Below are 21,572 nucleotides of genomic sequence, written 5' to 3'. Positions count from 1 at the left end.
TGGAAGTGGGATTAAGGATTTGACAGTAAAGGAATATCAGTAATTCCTTCATCTGACCTGAAGAGCTGCGTTTGTTCCTATCTATTGGTATTATACAGGTAAGGATGCCCTGGGTTTATAAAAAAGACAAAGAAAAACATGATGGTAGTTTCACAAGGTATAATTCAACCATTATGACATTTTTCTTTCCTCTCTCCATCATTTCTCAGGAAAAAGGAAGGATCAGTCATGGAATGTTTTTATATCTAACTTACAATTTTTATGTTTTCCTACCTTCCTTACTGTACTTTTTAGAAAGTGAAGCACCAAAATGGTCCTCCTAGAATAAGAAAAAAGTTTGAGAAAATAGAGGGGTTTTTAAGACTGTCTAGGAGGCATATAGAAAAATTAAACTATTTTGATAATTTCCTTTTCAATCTTTATCCCAAGGAATTGCTAATGATGCCTGAAGATATCTGAGGTGGAAAATGCACTCAAATAGAAAACATGATACTTGGGTTCTAATTCTGCCATTAAATAACTGGACAAATTGCACAGCCTTCTAGAGCGTCAGTTTTCTCATCTGTAAAACAAGGAAGTGGATTAAATAGGCAATTTCTTCCATCTTCATTTTTCATTTGATAAGAAAAAAATGGTCAAACTACAAGGAATACTAGTGCAAGAATATATGTGGAAATGAAAGGTTACTTTTATATATCAAAAAAGGGTATCATAACTTTTGTAATACCTAATATTTTAGAATACCTAGGTACAGTCTAATTTTTCTAACTTTTGTGTGAGCTAAAACACAATAAAGAGATGACTGAGTCCAAGTTTTAATAATCCTTGAAGAGATCAACCTTCAAACCTTAAGGACATTCTCCTAATAGTCTCTTAAGTCATCCAGAACCATCTATAAATTTATTCAAACCTTTTTTTTCCCTAAGATTTTATTTATTCATTCATGAGAGACACAGAGAGAAAGAGAGAGGCACAGACACAGGCAGAGGGAGAAGCAGGCTCCATGTAGGGAGCCTGACGTGGGACTTGATCCCGGGTCTCCAGGATCACACCCTGGGCTGAAGGTGGCGCTAAACCGCTGGGCGACCCAGGCTGCCCTTATCCAAACCTTTGTTCAAATTTTTATGTCTATATTCTGTGTATGTTGCCTCCTAAAGCCAGATACTCCCTGACACCACATTTGTTTAAAATGGAAGGAAAGAAGGAAGGAAACAAGGAAGGAGGAAGGAAACAAGGAAGAAGGAAGGAAGGAAGCAAGCAAGCAAGCTATATTTTCCCTTTTCTCATAAAATTTATTTTCACATGTGAACCTTAGTTTGAAGATTCTAGAACTGGTGAAGTTCCATGATCACAGATAACAAACTATTAAAATTAACAGGGAATTTAGAGATCATTCATTTTAACACTGAGTTCAAGAATCGTAATGCATAATCCTGGTTGGCTCAGTTGGTTAAAGTCTCCAACTCTTGATTTTGGCTCAGGTCATGATCTCAGGGTCATGAAATCAAGTCTGTCTGGGGCTCTACACTCAGCAAGTACAAGGAGTCTGCTTAAGATTTCTCCCTCTGCCCCCTCCCCCCTGCTCAAGCTTTTGTGTGTGCGCTCTCTCTCAAAAACAAAACGACAAAAAAGAATCATAATGCAAATAAACATTTTAATAAAGTTAATTTTAAAATAACTAAATAAAAGATATCATAACTGATATAAGGAAATAATTAGAATAGTGTATTTTTTTGGTAAGGGTCAATGAGGTATTTACTGATTTTGCTGTATTATAAAATTCAAAATGGTTGCTTGCTTCAGTAGAAAAAAAATTTTTTTTTAAGATTTTATTAATTCATTCACGAGAGACAGAGAGAGAGAGAGAGAGAGAGAGAGGCAGGGACACAGGCAGAGGGAAAAGCAGGCTCCATGCAGGGAGCCTGACGCGGGACTCGATCCCGGGTCTCCAGGATCAGGTCCTAGGCTGAAGGCAGCGCTAAACCGCTGGGCCACCAAGGCTGCCCCTTTTCTTCTTCTTTTTTTTTTTTTAAAGAGTAGGATTTTAATAAAATGTTTACATTTAACAGCAGCAAGCATTTCATGAAAGCACACTGATGTGTCACACTAATTCTGTCTAACTTTGTCTTCTGAAATTATGCAAGGATTTCAGCTATAACGATACTGTGGTCATGAAACTGTGGTGGAAGGAGAAAGGTGCTTGCTAAGTCTCATGGTGATACGCAATTTAGAACCAAGGTCAATTTCTATAACAATTTCAAAGATCATAAAAATGTAAAAGAAACCTGCAGAAACTTTATTTTTGCCTTTTAAAATTGTGTTTAGCTCAGGAGTTTGTGTCCATATTTTTCTGATTAACTATCGTAATGGGAAATCATAAAACAGATTTTAGCATGGATCTATCTACCCATAATGAAAGGATATGGGGAAAAAGACAAGCTTAGCAAATTCCTGACTGAGCTAACACTTAGAGCTGCATCCAAACCCAAAAAGTAAGCATTTGGAAACAATTAGAGGTTCACTTCTGGTTGACTAACTCAATTCTAACGTTAACAATGAAACACCATTTTCCTAGCATATATAAAAGACATGAGTCATTAGGTATATGAGTTTACCAGTAAAACAGGGTAATGGTTTTATTCTTCAAAAGCTGAAGGTAAATCAAATTTATAATCATACAGTCATAAACATAAACTTAATGTAGGCTTAAATGCTAACAGATTAAATAAGCAGTAGTTATTACTTTTTATTGCCAGTAACTTTGCAAATGAAACTATATTCAAATTTCACTTTAGAAGTAGTTTTTAGTGAAAGTCTCACCATTTCAACAGTAAATTATCTAGCAGTAATTATGAACAAGCCAAACAAAAGAAAAGGGCATACATATGAAAACTTTTGAAGAACACACTAGTGATAACTATAATGCTTAGCAATAAAAAATTTCAGAGAGCTGAAACTACTACTTATATCTGAGAATAAACATCTCTTATAATAATTAAAACATGATTACATTTTAAATTGGCTTATGGGCTCAGTCCTTCTCCATATTATTAGGGATTCTTGCAATCTATGAACCTAGAAAAAGATAGTTGTACTTCTTAAAGAACCCATAAATTCAAAGGTCTGATATATGTCATATACTTGAAAATGTTCAGTGGACAAAAAGCCAAAGAAAAGTGACCCAAAGTTGAAATATACATTTAGACACAGTAGTCCAATGGCAAGCTATAAATATGCAGTCATATTTGCACAAATACAATTATTTCATAGCGATGAACAATTACCTATATTAACCCAGAATTTCAAGAATTATAATGCAGGGGCAACTGGGTGGCTCAGTCAGTTAAGGTCCTGACTCTTGATTTCAGCTCAGGTCATGATCTCAGAGTTATGAGACCAAGCCCAGCGTGGGGCTAATATAGAAGAGAACTCCAAACCACAGGGATTGTGGTTTACCTTATATTTATACTGAGTTTCAAAACCTATGGTTTAAATCAATGCACATTTACAGAGTATCTACTTTTGCCAATAATGGTGATAATCAGATACCATAAAAATACCCCCAGAACTCAGAGCCAAAGTCATGAAAAGGTCCTCCTTTTCCTTAAACTTCTGGAACTTCGGTATAACATCTAATGCGTCTGGACTTTGGACCAAAAGCACTAGTAAATAATGTCAAATTAGTAAATAATTAGCAATGCCTTTGTTTAGGCAACACTTAATAGTTTTTAAAGTGCTTTATAAATTTTTTATTTGATCTTCACACCAGCCTTAAGGAACCTTAATGAAAACATCCCATTCTGAAATGACAGAATGTCAGATATAGGCAAGATTTTGAGATACTTAGGCCAACTCTCTTATTTGATGGAAGAGAAAACCATCTCTGAGAGATTAAGACAACTTGCTCTTTGTTACACACTGGCAAGAGGCAGAGCTGGATGTGCCAATTCCAACGCTAAAGATCTCTGCACTACGCTACAGTGTCTCATCATGATTAAGTCTTCTAGAGTCAGAGATCATGTCATGGTTCTTGTTATTCCCAGTGCCCAGCACAGGACTTGGACTTTAATAAGTAATTGGCATATGTCTGCTGAATGTATAATCTATTTTAAAATTTCAAACACAGTGGAAGATTTTAAGAATACAGAACAGCCTTTGTTTGATAGGACTTTCAACCATTCAAAGTAACAGCTAAATAACAAAACAATAAAGGTTCCCTCAATTTAGTCACTCCCCAAAAGAATTCCTAACAGATAGAAGCAATAGTATCTTATCCTCTGTTCAAGTACAAGTGAGAAAGAATTGCTTAGGAAGAAGCAATCATCATTCCCAATACTTGATTTGCGATTTATGTTATAAAGGCTCTTTTCTTCATTCTCATGAATAAGAAACTAAAACCACACCAGCAATGTAAGAAAGAATTGATTAAATGATCTATGATGCAGCCATAATGAACAAAGGTGCAGATAAAAAAATGAATGCAAATTTACACTGATGTCTTGTCAAGAGGTAAGAACTGGGAAGAGACAATGGAACCAATGAAGTAAGAGGGCAAAAAGAGCCACAAAATACCTAGTTTTGAGAAGACTGTGCAGGAATAAATTCACATTATTTGTGAATTAAATATGGTAACACTTGTATTAAAAAGATAATGAGACCTGGAAGATCCTCCTCACTATTTCTACAACCCATGTGAATGCAGTTGCAGAATGGACAAAAGCAGGAGATGAAGTTCTTTAAGGAAATTTGTATTTTGAAAACAGTACAGAGGTGAAGACACAGGATCTTGCTTAGAAAAACCAGATAAGATGGCAAGAAATATTTATCACAACTATCAAAATCAAATTAATTATCATTCAGATAGCTTCAATGATCAGAAGTTTTAACTCAGAACAAAAAGACATTGAGTTCAGTAAGAAAAATCCAAAAGGAATGGAACCAAAGTGCTGATTAATCTCTAGGTTCAACAAGGTTATTAGGAATCTGGGCTAAACTGTATCTGTCTAGTGTGAGTTAAAGAAGGATCTACGTGTAACTGATTCAATCTATGTGGTGTTGAAGCCATAATATTTCCTCACCATATAGTAATGGAGCTTTGCTTCTAGAGTGTGGTCCTCTGAAGAAATCCTGCATCCATGAAGGACACCAGAGACAAGTAGCAAAGGGGCGTCGTTAATATGCAGCAACTTCCCTGCCCTCTTAAATGAAGGAGGCAGTCCCCAACTATTTGTATTTTTTTATTCTTTCCCTCTTTTCTCTCTTTTTTCCCCACTTGATAATGAAGGAATGAAAGTCAGTTAACTGGGGGGAAAAAAGGGTATGTTAACCATCATAACAGAGAGACCATTTAAGTGAATGGTGGTACCTGCTTTCCAAAAGCATTCCTTTGGGAAGAAAGGTAGGCAAGCAATTAACACACAATGCTTCCCAATTTTTTTTTTTAAACCAATTTGTTCTAGACTTTATATATCTTAACCCATTTATTCCATACATGACAAATTATGAGGTAGGTACTACTATTAACCCCACTCTGAAGTTGAAAAATTGAGGCACAGAGAGGCTTAGGCGCCTTGCCCAAGGTCACACAGCTAAATGGTGAAACCAGGATTTGAACCCAGGCACTTGCTTTTAGCAAATGCTCTTAACCACTGCACAATATTTCTTCCAATGAAATCACCAACATGGCTTTGCTAGTACTCACAGAGCACATTTGCCTATACGAGAGGTTTGACTTTACAGGAAAAGCTGATCTTCAAAGTGCACAGGAAGCCTGGACCCCAAAAAGAAATTTAAAAGCCCAGGAAAAGAGGAGTAGTAATAAGGATATAAATGTTTTCCACCAGCTGAGAGCTGATTGGTACTGTCAAAACTTGAATAGAAGCAAATCCCTGACACCTAGTTACCATGAAGGGCCCATCCTCAATGATAACTTCCAAATTCACGTTTGTGAAAAGTAAACCAAACACGAGAAATACAAAGCTAAGGCAAAAGGACCCTCATTAAATTGTTTACCCAAATTAAACTTTTAAAATAGCACTGTGAGAAGAGACTTTTTATTGAGTATCTCAAGGTAGGTTTCTAAGTGCTACATTACGTTGGATACTGACTACATGAAAATACTTAGTTGGTGAGATAGGGGTAGAAATCATGTTTTTCTAAGGATTAATTAAACAAGAACACAGTAACTTAAGTGCAGGCTATAGCTAATGGAGGAGAGTTAGAAATTAATTACACACAAATTAGCAATGAACATTAAAATTGAAAAACCAAGAGGGACTATTCTTTTTTTCTTTTGGCAGCAAGTGAAAAAAAAGGAAAAAAAGTGTATGAATAAGTGTATCAGAGTTGAAACAACTTAATATGGTTTTGACCTTTAAAAACTTACAATAACAAAACAATAAAAATTGTATTTCAAAAAAATTTAATATTAATTCCAATCAATTAACATAGTGTTATAGTAGTTTCAGGTGTACAATATAGTGTTTCAACAATTCTACATATTACTCAGAGCTTACTGTGATTAGTGTACTCTTAATCCCCTTTATCTCACTTACCCCTCCCCCACCCTATTTTATTTTTTTAAAGGCTAAAAATGTCAATGATTCCAAAGTCAAAAGTATATTTAAAAAAAATATTCATAGTCTCACTTCTAATCCTTTCCCTCTGCCTAGAGGTAAACATATTATATTTGCTTTTGGTTTACCCTTCTAGTTTCTTTTGGAAATTTGTAAGAAAACATGCATGTTATATGTGTATCTCCTCTTCTGCTTATATTAAAGGTAGCAGAGCTACTTTTACACGTCTTAAGCTATACACCTGTATAGCATGCACATGCTGCATTATCAAAGTGTTGCTTTTTTTTTTTAAAGTGGGCTCCATGCTGGGCCCAACACAGGACTTGAACTCATAACCCCAAGATCAAGGCCTGAGCTAAGAGTCGGATATTCAACTGACTCAGCCCCCCAGGCACTCCCTCAAAGTTTTTTTTTAGTAATATATCTTGAAAATCACATATTACTATATAGAGGTCTTCCCTATTCTTTTATTATTATGATAAAACACCTAAGTTTACCATCTTAAACATTTTTCAGTAATGGTAGCATTAATGTTGTGCAAAAGATCTCTACAACTTTTTCATGTTGTAACAGTGAACTTCTATACCCATTAAACACTGTCTCTGGCCCTTCCCAACCACCTTTCTACATTGATTCTATAATTCTGACTACTTTACATATTTCATCTGAATGGGCTCATATAGTACTTGCCCCTTTTGGATTGGCTTATTTTGCTTAGCATAATGTCAAGATTCACCTATGTTTAGCATGTAGCAGCATTTCCTTTTCCTTTTTTATTTTTTAAAGCCCAATGCAGATGCCTAACCACTGAGCCACCCAGGTGCCCCCATTTCCTTCTTTTTAAAGACTGCTTCATATTCAACTGTTATGTATATACATTTCCTTTATCCATTCATCTGTTGGACATCTGGGTTACTTCTACCTCTTATCTCTTGAAAGTAATGCTGCAATGAACTTGGGAATGTGAATATCTCTTTGATTTCCTGCTCTGAGTTCTTTTAGATGTATACCCAAAAGTGGGATTACTGGTAAGTCTACTCTTAGCTTTCTGAAGAACATTCATATTTTCCATAATGGATGTACCATTCCACTCCTACCAACACTGCACAAAAGTTCCAAATTCCCCATAACCTCATGAATACATATTATCTATTCTTTTGATAAAGGCTGTCTTGATGGATGAGGTGATATCTCATAATAATTTAATTTCCCTAATGATTAGTGCTGTTTGAGTATCTCTTCATATGCTTACTGGCTAGTTGTATACATTCTTTGGAGAAGTGTCTATTCAAATCTTCTGCCTATTTTTTAACTGGATTATTTGTTGTTGTTATTTGCTTAAGTTGTAGATTTTCCTAATATATTCTTCATATTAATTCTCATCAGTTATATAATTTACAATTATTTGCTCCCATTCCGTAGGCTGCCTTTTTACTCTCTTGATTGTTTCTTATGACACAGCAATAGCTTTTAAGTTCGATGAAGTCCCATTTGTCTATTTTTTATTTTGTTGCCTGTCTTTCAGGGTCATAGCCAAGAAATCACTGCTAAACCCAACGTCCTGAAGCTTTCCCCTTATGTTTTCATCTAGGAGTTCAACAGTTTTAGATCATGTATTTAGGTCTTTAATCCATTTTGAGTTAATTTTTGCAAGTGGTGTAAGGTAAGGGCCCAGCTTTATTCTTTTGCCTGTGGATATCCAGTTTTCCTAAAACCATTTCTTGAAGAGAAGTGCCTGCCTTTTTCCCCACTGTGCCTTGGCAAAATAAATTTGTCAAAATAATTTGGCTATATATGGAAAGGTTTATTCCTGGGCTATTTGCTACATTGGTCTATATACCTATCTTTATGCCAGAACCACACCATCTTAATTACTGTTGGTTTGTAGTATGTTCTGATATCAGGAAGTATGAGGCCTTCTTTCTCAAGATTGTATTGGTATTCATCATCCTTTGAAATTCCATACAAATCTTAAGATTTTTTTTTTTTTTTTTTTAAAGCAAAAGCCATCCATGGGATTTTGAGAGATTGCATTAAACCTGTAGATCACTTTGGGTAGTATACACATTTAAACAGTAAATTCTGATCCATAAGCAAGAGGATTCTTTCCCTTTACTCATATCTTCTTTGGTTTCCTTTAGCAATGTTTTGTAGTTTCCAGTGTACAAGTCTTTCACTTCCTTGATGAAGTTTATTCCTAAGTATTTTATTCTTTTCGATGCTACAGTAAATGGGATTATTTTCTAAATTTCATTCTTAGATCAGTCATTGTTAGTATATAGAAACACAACTGAGTTTTGAGTGTAGATTTTGGATTCTGCAACTTCACTAAATTCTTTTATTAGTCCTAACAGCTTTTTAATGGAGTCTTTAGGATTTCCTACATATAAGAACAAGTCATGTGTGAACAGGAAATTTTAATTCTGCTTTTTTCAGTTTATATGCCTTTTTTTTTTTCTTGTCTGATTGCTCTAAAATTTTCAGTACTATAGTGAACAGTAGTTCAGTAGTTACAGTGAACAGTCTTTCTGAAATTGGACGTGCCCACAATGTACTTGATCTTAGAGGAAAAGTTTTCAGTCTTTCCCTACTGAGTATGATGTTAAGTGGGTTTTTTATACATCGATTGATTTTCATATGTTGAATTATCTTTACATTCCAAGTGTAAATCCCACCTGGTCATGATGCAAGATCCTTTTAACGTGCTGTTGAATTAATTTTGCCTAATATTTTGTTTAGGACTTTTTTGCCAATATTCATGAGAAATAATTGGTCTAGTTTTCTTTTTCTTTCTCTCTCTTTTTTTTTTTGGGGGGGGGGGTCTAGTTTTCTTTTCCTGTCATGTTTTTGTCTGGTTTCAGTACTTGGGTCATTCTTGCCTCACAGACTGAGTTTGAGAGTCTCCTCTCCTCTTTAATTCCTTGGAAGAGTCTGAAAAAAGAATTGGTGTTAATTCTTCTCTAAATACTCAGAATTCACCAGTAAATTCATCCAGTTCTGTGTTTTGTTGTTGTTGAAAAGTTTTTGATTAGTGCTTCAATTCTTTAATTATTGGTTCCTCACTAGTTGTAGGTTCAGATTTTTTTTTCTTCATGATTCAGTCTTGGTAGGTTGGATGTTTCTGGAAATACATCCATTTCTTCTAAGTTTTCCAATTTGCTGGCATATAATTGTTCGTTATAGTTCCTTATATATATTTTATTTCTGTGATATCAGTTGTAGTGTCTCTTCTTTTGTTGCTAACTTTAGATATTTGAATCTTTTTTTTTCTTAGAGTTTGTCTACCGAAGGGTTTGTCAATTTTGTTGATCTTTTAAAAAAAAAAAACAACTCTGGGTTTTGTTGATGTTTTCTATTCTCTATTTCATTTATATCTGATCCAATCTTTATTTCCTTCCTTCTGCTAACATTCTAGTTTTTTAGTTTTATTTTTCCAATTCTTTAACATATAAAGTTAGGTTGTTGAGATTTTTTTTTCTTCACAAAACTAAAATGAGATAAAAGAAAGTCATGTGGATATGCTGAGATTTTTTTTTTAATGTGGGCAATGTGTCACTATGAACTTCCCTCTTACTACTCCTTTCACTGTATCCTGTAAGTTTTGATATGTTGTATTTTTGTTTTCATTTTGTCTCCAGATATTTTCTAAGTTCCTTTGTAATTTCTTCTTTGACGCACTGGTTGTTAAAGAATATATTATTTAATTTCCACATAATTTTGCATTTTCATATTTTCCTTCTGCTAGTGATTTCGTTTCTTTACATTTTGATCAGAGAAGATATTTTGTATGATTTTAATCTTCTAAAATGTTAGGACTATTTTTTTGTTACCTAACATGTAGTCTATCTGGGATATTGTTCCATGTTTCAAGAAAAATGTGTCTACTGTTATTGAGTGGAAAGATATATATATATCTTGTCTGATAGAAGTATGGCCACTCTGAACTCTCTTTAGGTTCCTGTTTGCACAGAATGTCTTTTTCTACCTTTTCACTGTTAGTCTGTGTAAATTTGGATCTAAAGTCCATCTTTTATGGCAGAACAAAACTGGATCATGTTTTGTTTTTGTTTTGTTTAGAGGGCAAGGAGCAGAGGGAGAGAGAGAATCTTAAGCAGGCTTCATACCCAGTACAGAGCTGGACAGGGGGCTAAATCTCACAATTCTGAGATCATGACCTGAGCTGAAATTAAGAGTCAGACATTTGACAGATTGAGCCACCAGGCACCCCATGTTTTTTTTTATTATTATTATTAATACATTCGGCCAGCCTATGTCTTTTAATACATGTGTTTAATCTGTTAACATTTAAAGTAACTACTGGTATGAAAAGACTTACTATTACCATTTGTTCATTGTTTTCTTATAGCTTTTTGTTTGTTTCCTCTCTTGGTGTTTGAATTTTCTGTAGTGACATGTTCTGATTCACTTCTCATCTCCCTTTGTGTATGTTCTATAGACATTTTCTTTGTGGCTAGCATGGCATGTGACAAGTTGTTTTCTCCTTGCTGCTTTCAAGATTCTCACTCTACATGTGATATTTGACAGTTTAATTATGATGCATCTCAGTGTACACCTCTTTAGATTTATGCTAGTTCTTTAAGTTTCTTGATTTGTACACCCATTTCTCTTCTCAAATGTTAAATTTCTTCAACAGGTTCTTTAATCTTTCCCTTCCTCACTTTCTGAGACTCCCATATTTGTTCATTGTTCATCTTGTGCATAAATCCCTTGGGCTTTCTTCATTTTTCGTTTTTGACTCCTCTGCTTCAGTAATTTCTGTAAGTTCTGTGTTCAAGTTCACTGGTCCTATCTTCTGTCTGGTCAAATTCACTGAGTCTTGCCAGTGGATTTTTCAATTTAGTACTATTATTTTTTAGTTCCAGAATTTCTTTTTAGCTCTTCTTCCTAGTTTTTATCTCTTTGTTCTTATTCTCATTTTGTTCCTTCATCATATTCCTAATTTTGTTTAGTTGTCTATCTATGCTTTCTTTTTAGTTAATTAAAAGTATCCTTATGATGGTAATTTTGAATTCTTTACCTGGGAATTTATATCCCCCGCCCTTTTTTTGATTTGGTTTCTGTAGATCTAATTTGTTTCTTTAAATGTATCACAGTTTGCTGTTTCTTTATATGTCTTATTTTTTGTTCCTGGTATTTGCACATCTGAAGAATCAATCAACTCCCCAACTTTGTAGTCTGATTTCATACAAGGATGACTTTTTTTACTCGGTCTGGCTAGAGATTCTGGAGAAAAGAAAAGTCTTTTCTGCGTATGTGTCCTCTGTGCTTTTTTGCAAGTCCTCTTGGAGATTTGTCCACGTCTACTCAGGAGCTCCCCCTTGTGCGTGTCTGTAATATTGCAACCATCTCCTCTATAGTAAATCCAGTCTTGGGGTTCCATCTAGTGTCGGTCTGTGGTACTGCAGACTCTAACGCAGGACGTTCTCAGGGATGCCCAAGCCAGCCGGTATCTTGTTTCCATCAGTACTTGGATACAAGAAAGAAAGACACTGTCTCTCTGACAGCAACCCCCAAAAGTCACTTGAAGTTATGTTCAACTCCTTTCCCTCTTCCAGGGAGAATGTGGGAGTTGGGGTTTTCCTCCCAAACACTCCACCCTGTGCAGGGGTGGGGGGTGGGGGTAGGAGTGGCTCTAATTAGAGAGAGAACAAAGTGTCATATTTCCTACCAAGACTCCACATGGTTGGTTTACCACTAGCCTGGGGTGCAGGACCCTTGGAACTGGTTTCAGGATTTCTACAGAAATATTTTGTTATTTTTCCTGTGTTAAATTTCTGTCCTCCATGAAGGAAAGATAATCTAGGGCTTCCTATTCTGCTGTCTTGCCAATGTCACCTCTCTTCCCCCAACTTACCCTGTTTTTTTAGGGCTGCACAAAACTTTGATAGACATTTGTGTTCTATCCAATTTTGGGCTATAATAAAGCCACAAAGAATGACCTTATAAATATATCCTTTCATATTTTTTCCAGTTCATCTTTAGGATACAAATATTTCTAGAAGTAGGCCTCCTTAATTAAAGATAAATGCACATTTATGTATGATAAATAATGTCAACATTCTTTCTGCAGGGACAGTACCATCCTCATTTCTGCAGCAATGTTCTGCCTATTTTACCTATAGCCTTGACAAAAAAATTACACACACTTTTGGGTATTTATCCACCTGGTAGATGAAAGCTGTTGTCTCAATGTAGTTTTAATTGGCATTTCTTTTTTATGAGTGAGGATAAACTACTTTTATATGAAAGTCACTTGTATTTGTTTTCCTATGAACTACATGAACTTAACACTTTTGCCCACTTGTTTATCAAGTTGTTAGTCTTTTACTTTTTTTGGGGGGGGGGAGCTCTCTCTATATTAGGGAGGTTAGCCTTTCACGTTCTAAGTGGCAAATACTTACCAGTTTATTATGCCTTCGACTTCCCTTTCAATTGTGTTTGTTTTTTAAAGTCAGAAAGCCAATGTTTTATTTCTAAAGCTCTGCCATATGCTTCTAGGGGATGGCAATGGTCACCTGCCACCTTCCCACAGGTTCTCTATATAGCTGGCAAACAGAGTCTGGCCATTAGCCGACCAGGCCAGAGAGGTATACTAGGGGAGGTGGGAGGCTCTTCCTTGCTGCCTGTACTGCTAACTTCCTATTTCAGTTCATCTATAATGATCTTGCCTTCCAAGTCCCAGATCTTGATGGTGGGGATCGTGGCAGCACAGAGCCAGTATAGGTTAGGACTAAAGCGCAGGGTAATGATGATGTCCCACCATCTAGCATATGAAGGTGCTTGCCTTCATTGAGGTCCTACAGCTTGGCTTGGCTATCCTTGCCTCCAGAAGCACAGAGGGATCCATCTGTAGAGGCAGTCACAGTGTTCAGGCAGCCAATGGGACTGGTCTTCAGCTTGCATTTTGCTAGGCTCCATACCTTGACCAGCTTGTCCCAGTCACAGGAGACAATGATGGAATTGTTGCTATTGGGTGAAAAGCAGACACAAGACACCCACTCTGAATGGCTCTCATCCTGGATGGTATATTTGCACACTGTCCAAGTATTCCACAACTTGATGGTTTTATCTCAGGAGCTAGAGACAATTTGCTGGTTGTCCAAGATGGCCATACTCAGCACATCCTTCGTATGGCCTACAAATCTGCATGCGGTGGTACCTGTGGTGAAGGGTTCCATCCCAGGAGCCTAGGAGGGCAAACTGGCCATCTGAGGAGCTGACCACATCACTAAAAAAGGGAGAATGACCCTAAAGGGCACTGTAGGATGCCATAGTTAGCCTCATTCCTGGTCAGCTTCCACATGATGATGGTCTTATCTCAAGAGGCAGACAGGATCACTGGGGAGTGGTAGGGACCTGGGTTACCCAAATGTTGTGGCACTTTGGGTGCCATGAAGTGTCATCTGCTCAGTTATGGCAGTGGTGAGTGCAGGTGTCACTATGGCTACAAGAGTGGAGTTGGAGAGCTCAGAGACCACCACCACAGCTGCTCTCACTGCAACCTTCCTGAGGAAAAAGAGCTGGACTTCCCTTTTGATGCTTCTTTTTTCTTACTGATTCTAGGTTTTGAGCCATAGTTATTCCTCTAATATTCTCATATTATAAAACAATTCAGACATGCTTTCTCCCAGTATTAGCAAGGTGTCATATTTTACTTTGAGAACTCTAATCAATTTGGAATTCACCCAAGTATATATAGTATGAGCTACAGTTCCAAATTTATCTTTCTCTAAATGGCTATCCAGTTATTAGAAAGCCCATCTTTTCCTCACTGATTTAAAATGCCACTTTTGTTCTTAAATTTGTATTTGCACATAAATCTACTTCTGACTTTCTAATCTGCTCCATTAGTTTACTTCTTCAAGCACTTCACTATTTTAATTATAAAGGCCTTACATTTTATATTTTCTTTTCCAAGGTTTTCCTGGGCATTCCTCCTGCTTGTTTGTTTTTCCTTATAAACTTTAAAATCAACTGTTGGGACCCCGGGGTAGCTCAGTGGTTGAGCACCTGCCTTCGGCTCAGGGCATGATCCTAGGGTCCTGGGACTGAATCCCACATTGGGCTCCCTGTGGGGAGCCTGCTTCTCCCTCTGCATGTGCCTCTGTCTCTCTCTCTGTGTGTCTCTCCTGAATGAATAAATAAAATCTTAATTTTATTATTTTTTTTTAATAAATAAAATCTTTAAAATAAAATAAAATAACCTTTCACTATAACCCTTCAGAAAAAACCTCTTGGTACTTTTATTTAAATAGTTTTAAGTTTATAAATAAATGTAAGAGTTAACATGTTTATGATGTTGATTCTTCAAAAACAAAAGAGGCTCAGTAAAGTCCATTTGTGTGTTTTAGAAATGTTTAAAAACTTCCTCACACAGGTTTTACACATTTTATACCATACACTGGATTTTGGTTATATATGAGTATTAATATTGTACACCAATTTTACATCTGTGACTGTACTAAATTACGCTTGTCATAATTTTTCCATTATTTTCATGAGTTTTACAGAAATAAAACCATAGATTTGATTAAAAGAATAATCTTTTTTCAAATTTTTAAGTCTCACTCTCTTGTCTAAAGTAGTCTCAAATATTCTCTTGTTCAAAATGCTAATGATCACTAACACATTACCATATTTGCTCTGTTCTTTCCAGTATTTTTTATTTTTTTTAAATTTTACTTATTTGAGAAAGAGAGCATGAGTTCTTTTAGGCTCATGGGCTAGGGGGGTTGGAGGGGGACAGAGGGAGAGGGAGAAGCAGACTCTTCACTGACAGGGAGCCCAACACAGAGTTCAATCCCAGAACCTGGGGATCATGACCTGAGCCAAAGGGAGATGCTTAACTGACTGAGTCACCCAGGCACCCTCTTTCCAATATTTCTAAGACCTTCTTGCCACCCTTTCTTAACTAGTATTCATGCTCTGAACTACCAAACACACAAAATAGTTTGAGTGACTACTTCTGAATGCCACCAAGGATGGTAACATAACCAGTACTTTTCTAATGCACAGGTGCGAGGTTAATACTTACAAACAAATGAATGCCTTAGGAATTCTCTCCCAGAATGCTGGGTGAGAAAGGCTATTAGACTAATTAGTATTTATAAATGCTTTCACTATGATAGTCTTATGTATGATTAAGAAATAGTTACTATACAATGATGTTCCCATTTGTTTTACAGTATAGACACATATACAAACAAGTTAAAATCTTAAGAAACTGCTTACTTTACCCAAGAAATATAGTTCATAAATTATAACCATTTGAAAGTGAAAGATGAGCCATAAAGGAAATTATTAGGGAAAACCTTTTTTTAAAAAAAAAACCTCCATAATCCTCATATATGACTATTTGAAGATATGGCAGCTTCTTATATGTTTAAAAAATGCTATTTTTTAGTTAATATATGTACAAGTAATTGTCTATTTAACCAGAGAATCAATGAGATTTATCGAAATCAGTATCTGTTCCAAAACCTATATTCACTAACAATATGATTTATATTTTCAAGTATATAAATTTTCTTTTAATTAGTGCATATTCTTTCCATTTCATATCTCTACTTACGACCATTACTACCATTTCTAAAGTCTGTACTTTAGTTTGCCTCTGTAAGTTGGGCTATTTTTTCCTTCAAAATGATAAGAAATAAATATATTACTTGAAAAACTTTCACTCCTAACAAAACAATTTCTTCTGTTTAAAAGTTTTTCTTTGTATTTATAAATGATTATGGTAAAAAGGTACAAAGCACCACAAGGTGGTAACTGGTGAGTTGTAGAAAACTGATAAAAAAAAAAAAAAAAAAATTCTAGCACAACTTCAAAAATACCACACCTGCAACAAAGCTTATTTCTGCATCCTGTTTATGTATTTTTTCCCATCATGCATAGGTTCCTCCTTTACATAAGTGAATCAAAAATCACACTACAGGATCTATGTAAAGGGCACCACTTTTAAATAAATCACAGTGTGATTCAAAGCTACAACTAATTACTCAGATTTCTGCATGCTGTTATGAATTCACTTTCCATTCCAACACAAATACTAAGGAAAAAAAAGAGCAAAACAACTCTGAAATCTCTTAAATGTATTTTCAGAAGACAAAAAAATTATACTCTGTTATATTCGATCTCCTGCTTTTCATTGGGAAACAAAATCCACAGCACAACTCAGTTCTACTGAGCAATTTAAAGCATCCTTTGCCTATAGCAGAAAATGTGGAGAGAAAAATTTTTTCTAAGAACTCATTTTCACTGTGAAAATGAAAATGGAACATGGGGCAATCTACATGGAAGAGATGTCTATTTCCACGCATGTTCTCAATTGAGGAACATTTAGGTCCAGAAAACATGTAGAGTCCTATTATTTCTTTTGCTCGTGGTGAACTGCAAATATATATAAAAATTAAAGGTAAAGACTTTATATACTCTATTTTGTTGAGTCTGTAAGAGTTTTTATCTATTTCCTAAAATCAGTTTTGGCTAACCGGGCAAACTTACTCAACTTAAAAAACCTCTGAGTGATCTGCTTACAAATACTTCATTATCATAGGAACATTTAAGTAAATTAAGTTTGATTTCTTAACATAAAAATAGACAACTGGAATGTCTTTGTTTTTGTACTTTGGAGCTACTTTTTTTATTGCTCGCCATTTAAAAAAATTATGTTTTTAAGACAAAGTCAGAAATGTTGGTTTCCCAAAAAAATAGACTCAAAATGGATGAAAGATCTAAATGCAAGACAGGAATCCATCAAAATCCTAAAGGAGAACACAGGCAGTAACCTCTTTAATCTTGACCACAGCAACTTCTTGCTAGACATGCTTCAAAGGCAAGGGAAACAAAGGCAAAAGTGAACCACTGAGACTTCATCAAGATAAAAAGCTTTTGCACAGCAAAGGAAACAGTCGACAAAACCAAAAGACAACCAACAGAATGGGAGAAGATATTTGCAAATGATATTTCAGATAAAGGGCTAGTATCTAAAATCCATAAAGAACTTATCAAACTCAACACCCAAAGAACAAATAATCCATTCAAGAAATGGGCAGAAGACATGAAGAGACATTTCTCCAAAGACAAACAAATGGCCAACAGACACATGAAGAAAAAATGCTTAACATCACTTGGCATCAGGGAAATACAAATCAAACCACAATGGGATACCACCTTACACCAGTCAGAATGGCTAAAATAAACAAAGTCAGGAAATGACATGGCGAGGATGCAAAGAAAGGGGAACCCTTGTACACAGTTGGTGGGAATGAAAGCTGGTGCAACTACTCTGGAAAACAGTATGGAGGTTCCTCAAAAAGCTGCTATGTAAAGGGCACCACTTTTAAATAAATCACAGTGTGATTCAAAGCTACAACTAATTACTCAGATTTCTGCATGCTGTTATGAATTCACTTTCCATTCCAACACAAATTCCACTACTGGGTATTTACCCCAAAGATACAGATGTAGTGATCCAAAGGGGTACCTGCACCCCAATGTTTATAGCAGCAATGTCCACAATAGCCAAACTATGGTAAGAGCCCAGATGTCCATCAACAAATGAACAGATAAAGAAGATGTGGTGTGTATATACAATGAACTACTATTCAGACATTAAAAAAAAAAAAAGAAAAGAAAGAAAAGAAAAAGAAATCCTGCCATTTGCAATGACATGGATGGAACTAGAGGAGATGATGTAAGTCAATCGGTGAAAGATAGTTATCATATGATCTCACTCATATGTGGAATTTAAAAAACAAAACAGAGGATCATAGGGGAAGAGAGGAAAAAAACAAAACAAGGTTAAATCAGAGAGGGAGACAAACCATAAGAGACTCTTAATCATAGGCAACAAACCGAGGGTTTCTGGAGGGGAAGAGGGTCGGGAGGACATGGTCAGTGGGTGATATAACATTAAGGAGAGCATGTAATATGAGTACTGGGTGTTATATAAGACTGATGAATCACTGAGCTCTAGCTCTGAAACCAATAATATATTATATGTCAATTAATTAAATTTAAGTAAAAATTTAAAAATAGGGCAGCCCCGGTGGTGCAGTGGCTTCACGTCGCCTGCATCCCAAGGCGTGATCCTGGAGACCGTGGATCGAGTCCCACGTCAGGCTTCTTGCATGGAGCCTGCTTCTCCCTCTGCCTGTGTCTCTGCCTCTCTCTCTCTTTCTGCATCTCTATGAATAAATAAAATCTTAATTTTTTTTTTTAAATAATAAAATATGAGGACGTCTGGGCAGCTCAGTGGTTGAGAGTCTGCCTTTGGCTCAGGCCATGATCTCGGAGTTCCAGGATAGAGTCCCACATTAGGCCCCCTGCATGGAGCCTGCTTCTCCCTCTGCCTCTCTCTGGTATCTCAAGAATAAATAAATAAAATATTTAAAAAATAAAAAATAAATAAGTAAATAAATGTTGGTTTGCCAGCATTTGCCAAATAAATGTTGGTTTGCCTTAGAGATGTTAGGAAGGAAGCACAATTTTAAAACTATATCACCCCCCCCCAAAAAAAAATACAATGGCACCACCCAGAAAGACCCAAATAATGTATGTATGTATACACACACACATATGCATGCATATATTTTATATATATATATATATATATATATATACACACACACACACACACACACACACACACACACACTCTGATATTTTCCCCTGATACATGTAATGGGAAATATATACTTAAGACATAGACTCTGTAATAATGAATCATTGTATGTGTTGCCCTGTACCTTTTTTTTTTTAACCTTTGTTTTATCTATCATTGAATGAAAGACTTGCTACTTAATAAATCATTCTGAAACTCTACTGACTTAAAGTACTTTTATTTTTCATTTAGAACCTTTGAATGCTCTAATCCTGACCAAGCTTAACAATCAGCATATATAGTAGAAACTGAATGTAAAAAACAAATAAATACATAAGAGTCTAGAAATGACTGTAAAGAAATGCTATTAACAGTGGTAATGTGACCTTTAGATTTGATCCAGACTGACTTTTCTTTACCTCTTTTTTCATCATTTTCCTAGTTTTCTGTAATGACTATATAGTATCAGGAAAAAAACTAAAACAATTTTCTTAACAGTGTAATTTTATATAATACTGCAAACGAAAATTGTGTGTGTGTGTCTTTAAAAGGGCTCATGAATAAAAGAAAAACACCAAAAGAAAACCCACAAAAATATTAACATAGTTCTCTTGGCTGGTGGAACTATGAGTAATTTTTCTCTTATCCTTTTTCTATACCAAGTTTCTTTGTCGATATAATTATTTCCACAATTTAAAAGATACTCTTAAGTGCATAATTTTCGTTAAATCCTCAGCTTCCTTGCTGAATAGCCATAACATGATCATGCTGTTCCTGAAAACTGGCTACTGCCTGAGGACACTGTTGTCTCTACAGCACTGCTTTCTCTCCCACACTCCACGTACTGCTAGAGCTTGTGGTCAGGTAAACGTCCTCACTACTATTTGTCTCTACTGATGTTTATCACTACTATTTCCAGATCTTTGCTCCTCTGACTTCCACCCCCAAAACATAGTTCCTTTAAAGCCTGGGCAGGCGGATTATTCCAAGCTCCCCCCATCCTGACTCCAGCGCGGACTCTAGCTAGCTCTGCTCCATCCCTAACGAGTGGGGCTGTGGGCTTATTCTCTTTCCACCTCCACCCTCTTCATTACTCTAGGTTTACACACCCATGTGGGCAGTCCATCCAGCACACCTGGCCTGTCTGAGGCGTTTACCCGGATCCACCCCTGCCGCCACACCTGAGACCAGCAGATGCCAAGTGCAGGCCCCTCCCAATCTGTGCACATCCCTACTCGTTCTACTCATCCTTCTGCCAGAACTCCGACCTGCTGCTAACTCTCACTTTTCTCCTTTTTCAGCATCTACTACCACCTTTAAATCTCCATTTTCCACAGCCATGACCCCTGCTGTGCTCCTTTCTCACTCTGTCAGTGCTCCTCTGAGGAAACCCCAAACCGGCTGAATCTCTCTGTCTCTGCCATACCTTTTATCAAGTAGCTGAGCAAGACCAGAGAAAAACCTACAACAGTGCTAGTGGTTTTCACTTTAAATTTATGACCGCAAGCCTCAAAGTGGGCTGTCAGCGCTGGCAGGCAATCACATTGCGCCCTTTAGAGCAAAGGCCTTAACAAGTTGACTACAGTTGCTACTACCCCCATTTCTTTCCTTCCCGTTCCCTCCTGCAGCTCCTCTGAACAGGCTTTCCTTTTCATTATCCTTCTGACCGTCTTGTCTAAGTTACAATTACCAGTCACAGCAGCATTTAACAGGATTGATCACTCCTTCCTGTTTGAAACACTTTCTGCACTGGGCTCCTACGACAATGTGCATTTGCGTCTCTCCTCCACCCACTGGCCACTCTCCTTGGATGGAGTTACTTCCTGTGCCTCACCTTTCAAGGTTCAGTCCTCAGACTGCTTCTCCTCTCTACGGGTTCTCATTCTCTGGGAAAACTCATCCAATCTCATGGCTTTAAGTACCATACATAAGCAGGTGACACCCAAGAGTTTATCTTCCACTCCAACCTTCTCCCCGAACTCTAGATACTCTACACTCTGCCCTGTATGGCACTTCAGCGACCCTGCCCTCCTCACTGCTCCTTACCCATGCCAGGCAGGTTCCCACCTTAGTGGGTTTATCTGAAGTTCCCTACCTTCTAATCTTCCTGTGAACAGTCTCCTGCCCCTCTCCTTCACTATTAAAGGCTCTGTTCAAATGTCACCTTATGCACAGGACTTTCCAAGCCCTTCTAAAATAACACTCCCTTACCTGCTTCATAAAATTCACCACCACATTATATTATTTGTGTGTTCATCTGCTTTATTGACTATAACCTCTATTAGAATATAAGCTCCACAGGGGTTGGGTATTCGCCTATGTTGTTTACTGTCTAGCACAGAGTATGCACTAAAACATTTCTTGAATGA

General features: G+C 36.5%; 1 protein-coding gene and 1 pseudogene across 1 annotated transcript in view; both read right to left on the bottom strand.

Moving 5' to 3' along the window:
* SLC30A7 (solute carrier family 30 member 7) overlaps window positions 1-21,572 on the bottom strand; it is a 91,091-nt gene that overhangs the window by 25,351 nt on the left and 44,168 nt on the right. The gene's annotated exons all lie outside the window — the stretch shown is intronic.
* Window positions 9,354-20,544, bottom strand: LOC144318169 (small ribosomal subunit protein RACK1 pseudogene; annotated as a pseudogene).

This window comes from Canis aureus, chromosome 8, assembly GCF_053574225.1.
Source record: "Canis aureus isolate CA01 chromosome 8, VMU_Caureus_v.1.0, whole genome shotgun sequence".
In the NCBI taxonomy this organism is placed as follows: domain Eukaryota; kingdom Metazoa; phylum Chordata; class Mammalia; order Carnivora; family Canidae; genus Canis; species Canis aureus.
The sequence above is the reverse complement of the archived record's forward strand: the minus strand, read 5'-3'. Positions and strand labels throughout refer to the sequence as shown.